This window comes from Gigantopelta aegis, chromosome 12, assembly GCF_016097555.1.
Source record: "Gigantopelta aegis isolate Gae_Host chromosome 12, Gae_host_genome, whole genome shotgun sequence".
In the NCBI taxonomy this organism is placed as follows: domain Eukaryota; kingdom Metazoa; phylum Mollusca; class Gastropoda; order Neomphalida; family Peltospiridae; genus Gigantopelta; species Gigantopelta aegis.
Window position 1 is genome coordinate 4,791,745 of NC_054710.1, and position 14,586 is coordinate 4,806,330.

The 14,586-nt window shown below is 39.1% G+C and overlaps 1 protein-coding gene across 1 annotated transcript in view; it reads right to left on the reverse strand.

The window, feature by feature from the left end:
* LOC121386821 overlaps positions 1-14,586 on the reverse strand; it is a 106,073-nt gene that overhangs the window by 19,758 nt on the left and 71,729 nt on the right. The gene's annotated exons all lie outside the window — the stretch shown is intronic.

Genomic DNA, 14,586 nt, shown 5'->3' on the forward strand with positions numbered 1-14,586 from the left:
TTAGTGGTATATTTAAACAAACAAATAATAATTAAAAAAATTAATATGACGTCATCATGTTTGCTTTTATATCATAACATGTTATGACGTTGCTAGATTAAGTCATATCCTTTCACCCCTCTTGTAGAATATTCCATATAAAGTCAAAATGGCAGCCGAACAAAATTACATGCTTTTTGCCCTATGCGATCTCAGCGAAGTCGATATTCGTGACATGATTATCTTCTAGTATGTGGAATTTGTGTTATTGCAATGTTTTTACCTAGATTTCTGTCAGGACAAATTGTGAGTAAAATCTAACAAAAAATAAAGGTAGGAGAGCAATTATTCGTAGTTGTTAACATTTTGGATCGGACAGTAAGTGGTCGGATATGGGGCCTACACGAGTGCACATAGTCCATCAAGATAAACGTCTCCGGCACGATATTTATTATCGTCATGTTTAGTGCTGTGTCGTAAAGTTTATCCATTGGATCAAATTTTCCATATGCACTCAAGATTTAATAAAATGAGGCATGTGTGATTTATGCAAAAGCCTCTACACGTACAACGACATATTTTAATAAATTGTAAGACTAAAATATTAACTGCAATACCTTTGGTAAACTTTCCAGATTTAGATGTTTGAAGATGACACATTTGAAAGTTATTTTTATCCTGGTATTACCGAGACATGGCCTTAGTATTATTTATACCTCACTGGTTTTTTTTATGGGTTTCATTTATGTTTAAGGTTTCATTTTTTTTAAATTAATTTATTTATCAAAAATTATTATATATATTATTATATATATATATTATATATATATATATATTTATATATATATAATAATAATTTATACCATTTACTATGTCCACTGGGTTATTATTTTATTTTACACCAATACAGTAGAGATACATTCGACTATTTCTAAATATTATGGCGTTGTAATCCCTATCAGTAATGATAAGCATGTTATCTAATTTATTTCCAATTTTTTTTTCAATCATTGTCCATTTATGTTTGCAAGTTTATCACCCCCCCCAACATACTCAATGAGTTTGACCATTATACCACAAAGTAGGTTAAGTATACCAAAACATAAAAGAAAAGTCTGAGTTGTAAAAGGTCAGACTAACAAAGTCATAGAATGTGACATTTAAGAAAATGTAATGTCACCGTCTGTTAGTTGCCTTCATCAAAGTAAGTCAGTAAATCAATGTTGGTAACCTAGTAGACAAACAGGTAGAAATGTCATCGCCAGCCGTGATTATAGACATCTATCAACGTTGGTGTGACAATGACTTATAGCCGTGACTACAGACATAAATCAACGTTGGTGTGACCGTATTTCACGTGATGTACAGACAGAAATCAACGTTGGTGTGACAGTTACTTTTAGCCGTGACTACAGACAGAAATCAACGTTGGTGTGACAGTGACTTTCAGTCGTGACTACAGACAGAAATCAACGTTGGTGTGACAGTGACTTTTAGCCGTGACTACAGACAGAAATCAACGTTGGTGTGACAGTGACTTTCAGTCGTGACTACAGACAGAAATCAACGTTGGTGTGACAGTGACTTTTTTTGGACAGAAATCAACGTTGGTGTGACAGTGACTTTTAGCCGTGACTACAGACAGAAATTAACGTTGGTGTGACAGTGACTTTTAGCCGTGACTGTAGAGACAGAAATTAATGTTGGTGTGACAGTGACTTTTAGCCGTGACTACAGACAGAAATCAACGTTGGTGTGACAGGGACTTTCAGCTGTGAACGTACAGACAGAAATCAACGTTGGTGCGACAATGACTTTCAGCCGTGACTGTAGAGACAGAAATTAACGTTGGCGTGACAGTGACTTTCAGCCGTGACTGTACACACAGAAATCAACGTTGGCGTGACAGTGACTTTCAGCCGTGACTGTACACACAGAAATCAACGTTGACGCGACAGTGACTTTCAGCCGTGTCTGTACACACAGAAATCAACGTTGGCGTGACAGTGACTTTCAGCCGTGACTGTACAGACAGAAATCAACGTTGGCGTGACAGTGACTTTCAGCCGTGTCTGTACAGACAGAAATCAACGTTGGCGTGACAGTGACTTTCAGCCGTGACTGTACAGACAGAAATCAACGTTGGCGTGACAGTGACTTTCAGCCGTGACTGTAGAGACAGAAATCAACGTTGGTGTGACAGTGACTTTCAGCCGTGACTGTACAGACAGAAATCAACGTTGGTGTGACAGTGACTTTCAGCTGTGACTGTACAGACAGAAATCAACGTTGGTGTGACAGTGACTTTCAGCCGTGACTGTACAGACAGAAATCAACGTTGGTGCGACAGTGACTTTCAGCCGTGACTGTACAGACAGAAATCAACGTTGGTGCGACAGTGACTTTCAGCCGTGGCTGTACAGACAGAAATCAACGTTGGTGCGACAGTGACTTTCAGCCGTGGCTGTACAGACAGAAATCAACGTTGGTTTGACAGTGACTTTAAGCTTTGACTAAAGACATAAAAGAACGTTGATGAGACAGTGAGGACAATATCAGGTTGTATGGACCGAAGAACGAAGAAATTGATATTAACCGAGTCCGAAATAAACTTGGACATTACAGCTTTATTTATCACAATCAAGAAACGCAATTTCTTATAAATTCCCGAACAATGCGTTCTAACTGATGACGTCACGTAATCATGTGATGTCGTATGACAAGCAGAGGAATGCGGAAATAAACAGTTGAAACATTAGCAAGACAAAAATTAAGACACTATTACCAGCAAGAGAGTCAAAATCATATTAAAAATAGTGTGTGTGTGTGTGTGTGTGTGTGTGTGTGTGTGTGTGGTTCTTCAAAAAAGTAGGGTAACCTAAAATATTAATGTTGATATCATCTATTAGACCGAACATACGTTTTGACGTTTTGACCACAGACATCCTAGTAAAGAACGTTCAGGTCTGTTTATCAACACGCCGAAACGCATTCCATAGTTTGCACATATATCACGCAGTTTCCTCTTAGACGTGCGTGGGGTGTCATTCTCGATTTTGACAAGTTTCAGGGAGGTCGATTAATCACTGTGGAACATTATTTCTGTCAATCTTTTTCATTCAGTTGATCATACAGTTGATATTGTTTTGTTTTTAGTAATTTTTATTGTTTGAATTTGCGATTTACTGATAAAACCACGTCAACTTTCAAATTTCACTTCTGACCCCAATCGTCCTTCAAGGTCTTTGGTGGTCATAAAACCTACTGTAATACTGAACTATCGGTTGTAATGTTTGTCCAATTAATTCACTATTATCATATAACCGTTCCCCACAGCTAATATACCTTACACTTTTGGCAATTGTAAATTCTTATTAGATTATTAGAGTTCCTGGGGGTTTTGAAGAGTATATATATATATATATATATATATATATATATATATATATATATATATATATATATATATATGAAAGATATTTTATATGGTGCTTTCACGAAACAAGCCTGTCAGTATAGTAACATAACAATGGTATATAATACAAATGCATATATACAGTAATAGATGGACATAGTAGAACAATGGTATTAATACGAATGCAATACAGTAATAGAGACATTGGTATAATACAAATGCAATAGAATAATAAAGGCAATAATAAAATACAATTAGAATAGAGTAATGTAATGTCAGGTTATTGTAAGTATACCAAAATGTGCTAATCAGACGCGCACACATATATATGTATACTTGGGTAATGATGGACATTGTAAATAATTATAGGTCAGTGTTCTTTTAGGGTTTACTGCATTTAACAATATCTTTTATTAATTTACATACTTATTTTGCTATTCGTCATTAGTTGTTTAAATTTCAACATACTTGGTTTATTATAATATTATGGCTTAAGCAAATGTTTACGGGAGTTAGTGAAATAAGTACATGTGAATAAGTAGTGAAATTCGTCTCCAGTGTCATTATTGTTACATAATGTGCACGTTCAATCTTCTACTGGAGTGTTGTTCCAGCGTCCTATTTCGATTGGTAAGTAGTGGGTAGATGTTCAATTTTTTTGTAATATAGCCCAAAATGTTTGTGGTAATATAATAAGATATTTTTATAATCTTAGAGTTTCTTTAAATATAGTGTACGTTTTACCTCTTGATGATAAAGCTATGTTACTATTCCATTATTGTAAATACTGGTCGCTTTGTCATAATTTTACTTGCTTAAAGGCATACTGTTATGGATTTAAGGACCTTATTTCTCTAAAAATGATTTTTTATGATTTTTAAGCACCCTTTTGTTAGAATTTGTTTACAATTATTATGTTCGATCTGCAAAATGTATGCTACATTGTGTGCCTCTAATGTAGTGAATAGTATTCATAATCCATTCATAACAATTGTAAATAATTTTGTGTGTTAAATAAGAATCAACTGATTAAATTTTTTAAATATTTTACAATAGAATTATTAAATATACAATATTACAATATTAAACAAAAAACATCCCCATTAAACAACGTGTTTTAATAACCTTTACAGATCTCGACTTAATGTAAACGTTGTAGCGAGATTAACGGATGGAGATTATCGAAGATAGTTACAGTAACGGGCATATAACCTTTGAGTCATGCCCTCGGACCCCACCCCCCACCCCCAATAATGCCCACTATGCTACGGGCCTGAGCCGTCATGTGGGAATACCTAGAACTTGGCAACAATTTTTTTTTTCTTTCTTTTCTTTTCTTGTGGTAAAAACAGGTAATAAGCTTAAACAACTAAATGTCAGGTATTTGGGCTCTATCTTAATTATATCTTGTAAAAATACATCTGAATAGTTACTGATTACCTCAAAATGCATTGTTTATGTGTAACATAAAGCCCCCAGAATGCCGATTCCAACTGCATTTTGATGTATCGTGCACGTTGCTAAATGCGAGATATTCCTCACACAATGTAACGATCACTGACCTTGCCTTTGTCGTATCATTTGCGGAATTAAACTCAGTATGAATAAATATGTTATATTTTGTTGAAGGACAGCAAACCTATTTTGTGACAAGTTTGTCGCAGTTTGCATTAGAATTAGCAGCTGGAGTTGCACTTCGTTACCTACACATTCATGGGCGTCGATCGGTGGGGGACAGGGGGGACACGCCCCCCTCACTTTTCAACGCCCGGGACAATCTATATAAATGTCTCCCCCACTTTTCCGTTTATCAAAAGCAACAACAACAACAACACTACCAACAACAACAACAGCAACAACAACAACAACAAAAAAAAGAAATAATAAACATTTAACCACTAATGTGTCGCTTTACGATTTTCATTGACATTCCTTTATCACACACACACACACACACACACACACACACACACACACACACACACCCCACACACACACACATTTAAAGCCGGACAATATCACTATTTACTAAAGGTCACGTGACTGGCTTTAGACCAATAAGAATACAGATATATTTTCATTATGTAATAATGCCAATGTATTAATGTGTTGTCTTCTGTTGGATTTAAAATTATAGACTAATGCATACAATCACGTATCCTGTTGTTTAGTTTAAAATGGAATTTTAAAATGGATTTATTTTATTTCTAGACACTGAAGATGAAGTTGACTTTTGCATTAATCCTGTTTGTTGCTTTCTTGACAACAATCAAGCCTTCTATAGGTAACGTCCAATTATATAATGTTTCATCATATACTGACACAGGCAGGTATTCCCTGTGAACTTGATTAAGCTCCAACCTGTAACTTCTAGCTTTAGGTTTTAGAATTCCTTATGCACTGGACATTAAATTCAAAAAAGTAGATTACCAGTTGTAGTTATGATCAACTGACATGAGAGATAGCCCATTATGGCGGTGACTCATTCAATCATTTCAACTTATCTTGGTGCGTATATCCAGTTACGCTTCAAACACGCTGTCCTGGGCACACACCTCGGTTATCTGGTATGTCGGCCCAGGACAGTGTTAATTCAGGGCATAACATTTGGCGCAAACGATTTTGCTGTTCGTCTGTCAGTTATACAAAACCGATATCAGCATATATATTATTTGTTGGTGCAAAATCTGTAATCGTTCGTCAGAAAATTAAAAAAAAACGTGTTGTCTAATCATATCACTGGGCTTTTTGAAGAACATAATAAAATAACGGGAAAGATAGCAAGTAATCTTTTTGAAATCAGAATCGCAGTTACAGTTGTGGAACACTTGCTTGAACGAGAAATAGATCCTAGTTTGATCGCGCATGAAACGAGCGCTGTACCACTGAGCTACGTCCCCCCCCCCCCCCCCCCCCCCCCCTAATAGCTATTGTTTGCAGATTCTGACTCTCTAGGAGGTCCACGTCAATCATTCACAGACTGCCACTCGGGCACCCTTGAGTAATTAGAAACATCAAAGACAGCGGCCAACATATAGTTTTACAGATCAAGTTTAACTTAATTTACCCATTTTTGACGTAATTATGGCCTTTAAACCTAGGAGATATGAAACAAAATTCCAGTGCCTGAAGATAGTGAGATACCATTTTGTATATTGCTTTATCAATTACTGCTACAGATCAAGTTGAACTTGCATGGTGATTTACCCACTTTTCACAGTGGCGGCCCTTGAATTTAGGATTTACGAAAAAATAGTTGGGCCCGAAATGGGACAGGCTTTGCTTTAGTAGTACTCTCAGAATGCTTCTTTGAGTTAAAACAAAACAGGTACATGTTCCAGTGCATCACTTAATCTGTATCGTGCTGGGGTGTCGTTAACATTCATTCATTCATTCACTTAATCTGTATGTTATATCTGTGCGCTGTAGTTTGTTATTTGCAAGGCAAATTGTCATTGGTTGAAGTAAGACTATAAATCCGACTCATCAATACTGAAAAGTAATGTATTCCAATGTGTGTGATTGCTGGTAACCAGACATGACACAATACGAGCAGTTTGCGGTATTCTGGCACGATGTTTGTTCAGCTATTACACGTTAGCAAACTGGTCCGTCTGTTATAGTGAGGCAGTTAACACCTAATATTTGACTGAATTGTGCACTTTTGGTTAAAACACATGAAACTTGGCACATAGATACATTGATCCATTAAAAACTGGTGTGCAAAGAAAATGTACAATTGTTCCCCTCTCCCTTCTAATGGGATAGCTAACAAAAATATTGTTCACCCGTCGTTAAAAACATAAAACTTCACACATATATACTTTGACCCATAAGAAACATTTTGAGATATGGAACCAACTAAGGAGCACCCCCTGGAACATGAGTTAAAAGCCTTATGGCTGCTTCCTCGTGATACATGGTGGCATTGGAATATTTGAACGCTCGGTTCCGAGAAGAATAGCTATGACACCATGTGTAATGCTTATTTTCTTGTCGTCGGGGGGGGGGGGGGGGGGGGGGGAGGGGGTGAATTGCATTTTGGCTAAAAACATGGAACTTGGCATTTATACACATTAACCCATTAGAAACATTTTCAGATATGGACCCACGTCAGCAGCGCCCCATTGCGGCTACGGAGGATTTACATAGGTCCCCCTCCCCCTTTCAGTGGAGCAGCTAACGAAACAGTTACGCTCTTTTCCAGTAGCTGGAAGTATGGAACATCTTTATCTATGAAGGTGTAAGGGTTGAGCACCATGTAGATAAAATGTACGGGTTACTTCAGTGGCATTGGTGGTAGTGAGGAATGCAACACATTCCAGCTTTATGGTTGGATAATGCAAAACGTCTGCCTACTTAACTGAAATCTTGTTGCTATCAGCAACCTGATATTTGATCAGAAAACCAATAGTACATGTCTTACATATAGCACTACACAGAACATTCTAAAATAGTTTATGTGGTATTTGGCACATCTATCATGAGCAGTAATAAAGAATTAAACAGAAAGTGAGGAAAGGTATTCGAGAAAGCAGACACTATGGCATATACGATATGTCCTGGGTAAAGAGAAAGTAATGTTCCTGCCTCTCTTCCACAGCAGCACAAGAAGTGACAATACCTGTGTAAAACGAGTCTGAGTGGGCTTTAGACCAGTGACCTTGAACATGTTGACTGAGCAAAGAAGGTGTCGTCAGATATTCATACTAATGGTTTCATTCCCACCAAAATATCGTGAACCCTTGTATCACTACCGTCCCTAATATCTCCCTCAATGCATCTGATCTATTCAAAAATACATTTAGAATTGATGTTACATTAACAGTGTGTGATAATTATACATTTGAATACAAGTACTTAGGCGTTATTAAGAAATGCCTACACTGAAGGGAGGGTGGGGGGGGGGGGGGGGGGTTTGCAGTTGTAGATCATCCTTCGCCAACAGGGGATGCTGATGACATGTTTCCATATATGTATATGTTTCCAATTCGTATTGGTGTGTATGTACCAAGCTTTATGTTTTTAACCAAAAATACATACTTTGTTTCAGCCACCCAACTAAAAGTGGGTGGGGACCATTTGCAGATTCTCCCTGGTCAAAAGGGGACGCTGCTGACTTGGGTCCATACCTAAAAATGTTTGTAATGCTTTTAACCAAAAGTGCATAATTCAGTCAAATAGTGGGTGTTAGTTGTCCCAATAAAAGTAGGTATATATGAGGAAAGGTTCATGGTTTTAACCAAAACTTTCAACAAAACTTTCAATTTATCCTTTGAATAACATTTGTATTTGTAGTTAAAAAGGTTTTTCTCTTCTTTTTTGTTTTGTAGCTCTGTTTGATTTTATATATATATATATATATATATATATATATATATATATATATATATATATATATATATATATATATACTGTCACGTGGGGTCGTAGCCCATTCTTCCTGCAGTGCATGTGGCAGGTGTGGAAGCGTCTGAGGCCCTGGGTCATACTGTTGTACACGTCTCTCCAGTTTTTCCAATAGATGTTCATTGGGGTTGAGATCTGGCGATGTTGATGGCCATGGCAGCACATTAATGTTCTCATTCTGTAGGAAACCCATTGTTACACGTTCCGTATGCGGCCTGGTATTGTCCTGCTGAAAGAGTTCTCTCAGTCGATACAAAATGGGAAGCATGTGACGGCGAAGAATTTTATCTCGGTAGCGTACAGCTGTCAGGTTGCCTTGTTCGAACACAAGTTCACTTCTGCCGGTGTAAGAGATGGCTCCCCAGATCATGACACTCCCTCCGCCGAATCTGTCAACTTGGGCGACGTAGTTGTTGGTAAAACGTTAATTACGGTGTCTGTAAACATGTTGTCGTCCATCACGTCGCTGTAGAAGGAAACGTGGCTCGTCTCTGAACCATACTACCGGCCTCGGTGGTGTAGTGGTTAGGCCATCGGTCCACAGGCTGGTAGGTACTGGGTTCGGATCCCAGTCGAGACATGGGATTTTTAATCCAGATACCAACTCCAAACCCTGAGTGAGTGCTCCTCAGGGCTCCATTTGTAGATGTAAACCACTTGCACCGACCAGTGATCCATAACTGGTTCAACAAAGGACATGGTTTGTGCTATCCTGCCTGTGGGAAGCGCAAATAAAAGATCCCTTGCTGCTAATCGGAAAGAGTAGCCCATGTAGTGGCGACAGCGGGTTTCCTCTCAAAATATGTGTGGTCCTTAACCATATGTCTGACGCCATATAACCGTAAATAAAAGTGTGTTGAGTGTGTCGCTAAATAAAACATTTCTTTCTTTCTGAACTATACTCTGCGCCAGTTTCCCAAGTTCCACCCCTATATGTTCGTTCACCAGCGGACACGTAAATGTCGATGTTGACGTCGCAAGACGGGGCCAACATATGGTCTCCTAGCCCATAAACCAGCTTCTCGATGTCGGTTCCAAATGGATTCTGCAGACGCAAGTGCAGAACCTGGATGTAGCGACATTGTGCTGCAGTTGTTATTCGAGGTCTTTCACTTCTGGGCCTGTCTTCAGCTGATTGAAACTGCTGGGACCTGTTCCAGAGACGTGAAATGGTGCTCTGATAGGGTGCATTTTGGCATGCTGTCCCATTCCAGGAACATTAACAAACATGGTCATCCAGCAACATTGTAAAAAAACACGATATTTTGTAAAATCAAACACTTTTCTTCTATCCCTATCACCTATGCATTTCTTTTTTGATATATATATATATATGTACTGAAGAGAACCTCTCTAAACTGGATACCTGTGAAACTGAACTTTTTGTACTTGGTCTCGAGGGTGTCCAACTGAGATGAGGTCCACTGTAGTTATTTTGCAAGTTAATTTGTGTTTTCACAGTCAAAGGACCACACCTGGATATAGCGTTTCAACATGATACCATGACGCTGACACTGACATGCAGCACTGGAAAATTTTACAAGTCTAAAACAATGTTAATAGAAATTTGGAAAGCATCGTCAAGATTTGTTGGAAGAATGCTATTAAAGTCTGAAACGATAGTGAATGATACATTTGAAGACAGAGCCACAGTGACGTGGAGTGATGATCGTACCAGCATGTCAGGACCATGGTTACGAATTGCGTTGACGGGTGTAACCATCGCAGACTTGGGACAATATACATGTCGCATTCATTACCTTTCGGACACGTTTGCCAATCTTCCGGTAGAAGATACCAAGAACTTCAATGAAAGTAAGTACGTCTCTGTACGTCACAGTGTTTACCTTGTGGACATATGCTACAAGACACCAAGAACTTGAATGTAGGTAAGTATGTCTCAGTTTTTATCTTGTGTCCGGTCCGTGATACATATGCTACAAGACACCAAGAACTTGAATGTAGGTAAGTATGTCGCAGTGTTTACCTTGTGGATGGGTCCTGATACATATACCAGAATACATCAATACCTTCACTATAGATAAGTATGTCGCAGTGTTTACCATGTGGACTGGTCCGTGATACGTGTGCTAGCACACACCTTGAACTTCACTGTAGGTATGTCGCAGTGTTTACCTTGTAGACTGGTCCGTGATATGTGTGGTGGTAGACGCCAATAAGTTCACTGTAGGTAAGTACATCTCTGTACGTCGCAGTGTTTACCGTGTGGACGGGGCTGTGATACGTGTGATAGAATAACTTCTCTGTAGGTAGGTGACTCGGGTTAGTATGTCTCTGAAATCAACTACAGAGACACGTGTCTAAACCGGACACTGGAGAAACCGGAATCTTGTCAAAAAAAAAAAAAAAAAAAAAAAAAAAAAAAAAACCTGGCTCAGTTTCATGATCCCAAATTTTCATAATTGTATACGCGACCCTCTAAATTGTCTTAATTATCATGTGTAAATAAGATAAATATTAGGTCGCCGGTGGGATCTGGTTTAGACAGGTTCCACTGTGCTTGATTCCAGATTATTAAATATGCCAGTATACACCAAGAAATATATCGAGTATAGGTAACCAGTAGTACGTGACTTGGGCCAGTCCACCTGAATGATGAAATCGAACCACTTTGTAGACAGCATGAACATTACTGTAATAGATGTTTTTGTTTATGACACTGCTATAGTACACTGATTAATTAATAATGGGCTATTGGATGTCAAACGTGAGGTAATTCTAACATCAGGGCAAACACACTACAGCCTTTCCTAATGCAGCAAGGGTTATTTTATATACACTTTCCCACAGACAGGAAAGCACATAACAAGTACAGGTAATGACTACTTTATAGACAAACACCACACAATAATCCTGTGTTTGATACCAGGCCAATGTTTACAGTAATCGAATGACAGATGCCAAACCTGCTGTTTCCTTAATTGTATGTTAGACTCCAAGAAAAGTGTTACAGAAATCGTATTTTTTACAGTTGATATACTTTTTTTTATTACTGTTTACCCCACCCCCACCCCCGAACAAAAACAACAACACCCCCCCCCAAAAAAAAACAACACCCAAAAAAAACCCACAATAAAACACAAAAAAAAAACCAACAACAAAACAACAACAACACACAAACAAAAAACACAAAAACAACAAACAACAAAACCAAACAAACATCCCCATCCCCCGAAAAAAACACAACAACACGAAACAAAAAAAAAACAAACCAACACAACAACAAAACGAACACAACAACAACCACAAACAAAAACAACCCCCCCCAAACCCAACCCCCCCCCCCCCCCCCACCCCCCCCCCCCCCCCCCAACAATAGCAACAACAAAACAAAAACCCTACGAAAAAAACCCACACAAACAAAGAAAACAAAGCTGACAACATCTGACCATGCAATGTTCTCTGTTCCAGCAACTGTCTATACAGCTGATCCAACCACGCCAGGTATGTTGTTTATATTGATTTGTAATTACCCATAACTTATCCTTTATAGTTAGTTATATGAACATCCCAGGAGAACAAACAGTATAGTCTTCTTTTGTTCAGACTTTTGCAGGCCACAACATTTGGCATGAACGATTTTGCTGTTATCCTGTGGGTTATGCAAAAGCAATATCAACATAAACGACGGATTATTCGTGAAAAAGCTGTAATCATTCGTCAGAAAATTTAAAACGATGTTTTGGCTAATCACGTCAGTGTTTTTGGAAGAACACAATAAGATAACGTGCTTTCAATGCTAATCTGTTTGAAATCAGCATCGCAGTTGATAGTAGTCTCGAAAAAAGTGTAATAACATAGTTGCACGTTCCCATTGTTCCCTTTAATCATTTCGGTATATGCTCAAAAAGAGGGACACTGTGTATGCCTGCAGTGGTTACCCAAGAAGTCACTTCGTAAGTAGTATTAAGTTGGGTACGATGATATGTAATGGTACAGTAGTACGCCGTAAAATACCTTCACTGTAGCGGTAAGTACTTACCTTGTAAACGTCGCAGTGTAGTTACAGTGGTGTACCGGGGGAAATACTAGTGACCGGGTCCGTGACATGTGTGGTGTGAGATCACACCCCAATAAACTTTTCACTGCTAAGAGGTAGCATCTCGGATCTGCTATGCTGTGTTTACCCAGGGGAGACTGGTCCGTGATATGTGTGGTGGTAGACACGCAATAACTTCACTGTCCGGGTACAGTATGTCGCAGTCTTTACCTAGTAGACTGGTCCGTGATATGTGTGGTGGTAGACACCAATAACTTCACTGTAGGTAAGTACATCTCTGTACGTCGCAGTGTTACCTTGTGGACGGGATCGTGATATGTGTGGTGGTAGACACCAATAACTTCACCACTGTAGGGTAACCGCCAACTCCTTAACATCTCCTGCTATATCGCAGTGTTTACCTTGTAGACTGGTCCGTGATATGTGTGGTGGTAGACGCGAATAACTTCACAGTAGGTAAGTATGTCACAGTGTTTACCTTGTAGGCTGGTCCGTGATATGTGTGGTGGGTACACACCAATAACGTCCCTGTAGGTAAGTATGTCGCAGTGTTTACCTTGTAGACTGGTCCGTGATATGTGTGGTGGTAGACACCAATAACTTCACTGTAGGTAAGTACATCTCTGTACGTCGCAGTGTTTACATTGTGGACGGGACCGTGATATGTGTGGTGGTAGACAGCAATAACTTCACTGTAGGTAAGTACATCTCTGTATGTCACAGTGTTTACCTTGTAGACTGGTCCGTGATATGTGTTGTGGTAGACGCCAATAACTTCACTGTAGGTAAGTATGTCGCAGTGTTTACCTTGTGGACGGGACCGTGATATGTGTGGTGGTAGACACCAATAACTTCACTGTAGGTAACTACGTCGCAGTGTTTACCTTGTAGACTGGTCCGTGATATGTGTGGTGGTAGACACCAATAACTTCACTGGAGGTAAGTACATCTCTGTATGTCACAGTGTTTACCTTGTAGACTGGTCCGTGATATGTGTGGTGGTAGACACCAATAACTTCACTGTAGGTAAGTACATCTCTGTACGTCGCAGTGTTTACCTTCTAGACTGGTCCGTGATATGTGTGGTGGTAGACACCAATAACTTCACTGTAGGTAAGTACATCTCTGTATGTCGCAGTGTTTACCTTGTAGACTGGTCCGTGATATGTGTGGTGATAGACACCAATAACTTCACTGTATGTAAGTACATCTCTGTATGTCACAGTGTTTACCATGTGGATGGGACCGTGATATGTGTGGTGGTAGACGCCAATAACTTCACTGTAGGTAAGTACATCTCTGTACGTCGCAGTGTTTACCTTGTAGACTGGTCCTTGATACGTGTGGTGGTAGACACCAATAACTTCACTGTAGGTAAGTACATCTCTGCATGTCGCAGTGTTTACCTTGTAGACTGGTCCATGATATGTGTGGTGGTAGACACCAATAACTTCACTGTAGGTAAGTACATCTCTGCATGTCGCAGTGTTTACCTTGTAGACTGGTCCATGATATGTGTGGTGGTAGACACCAATAACTTCACTGCAGGTAAGTATGTCACAGTGTTTACCTTGTAGACTGGTCCGTGATATGTGTGGTGGTAGACGCCAATAACTTCACAGTAGGTAAGTATGTCACAGTGTTTACCGTGTAGGCTGGTCCGTGATATGTGTGCTGGTAGACACCACTAACTTCACTGTAGGTAAGTACATCTCTGTATGTTACAGTGTTTACCTTGTAGACTGGTCCGTGGTATGTGTGG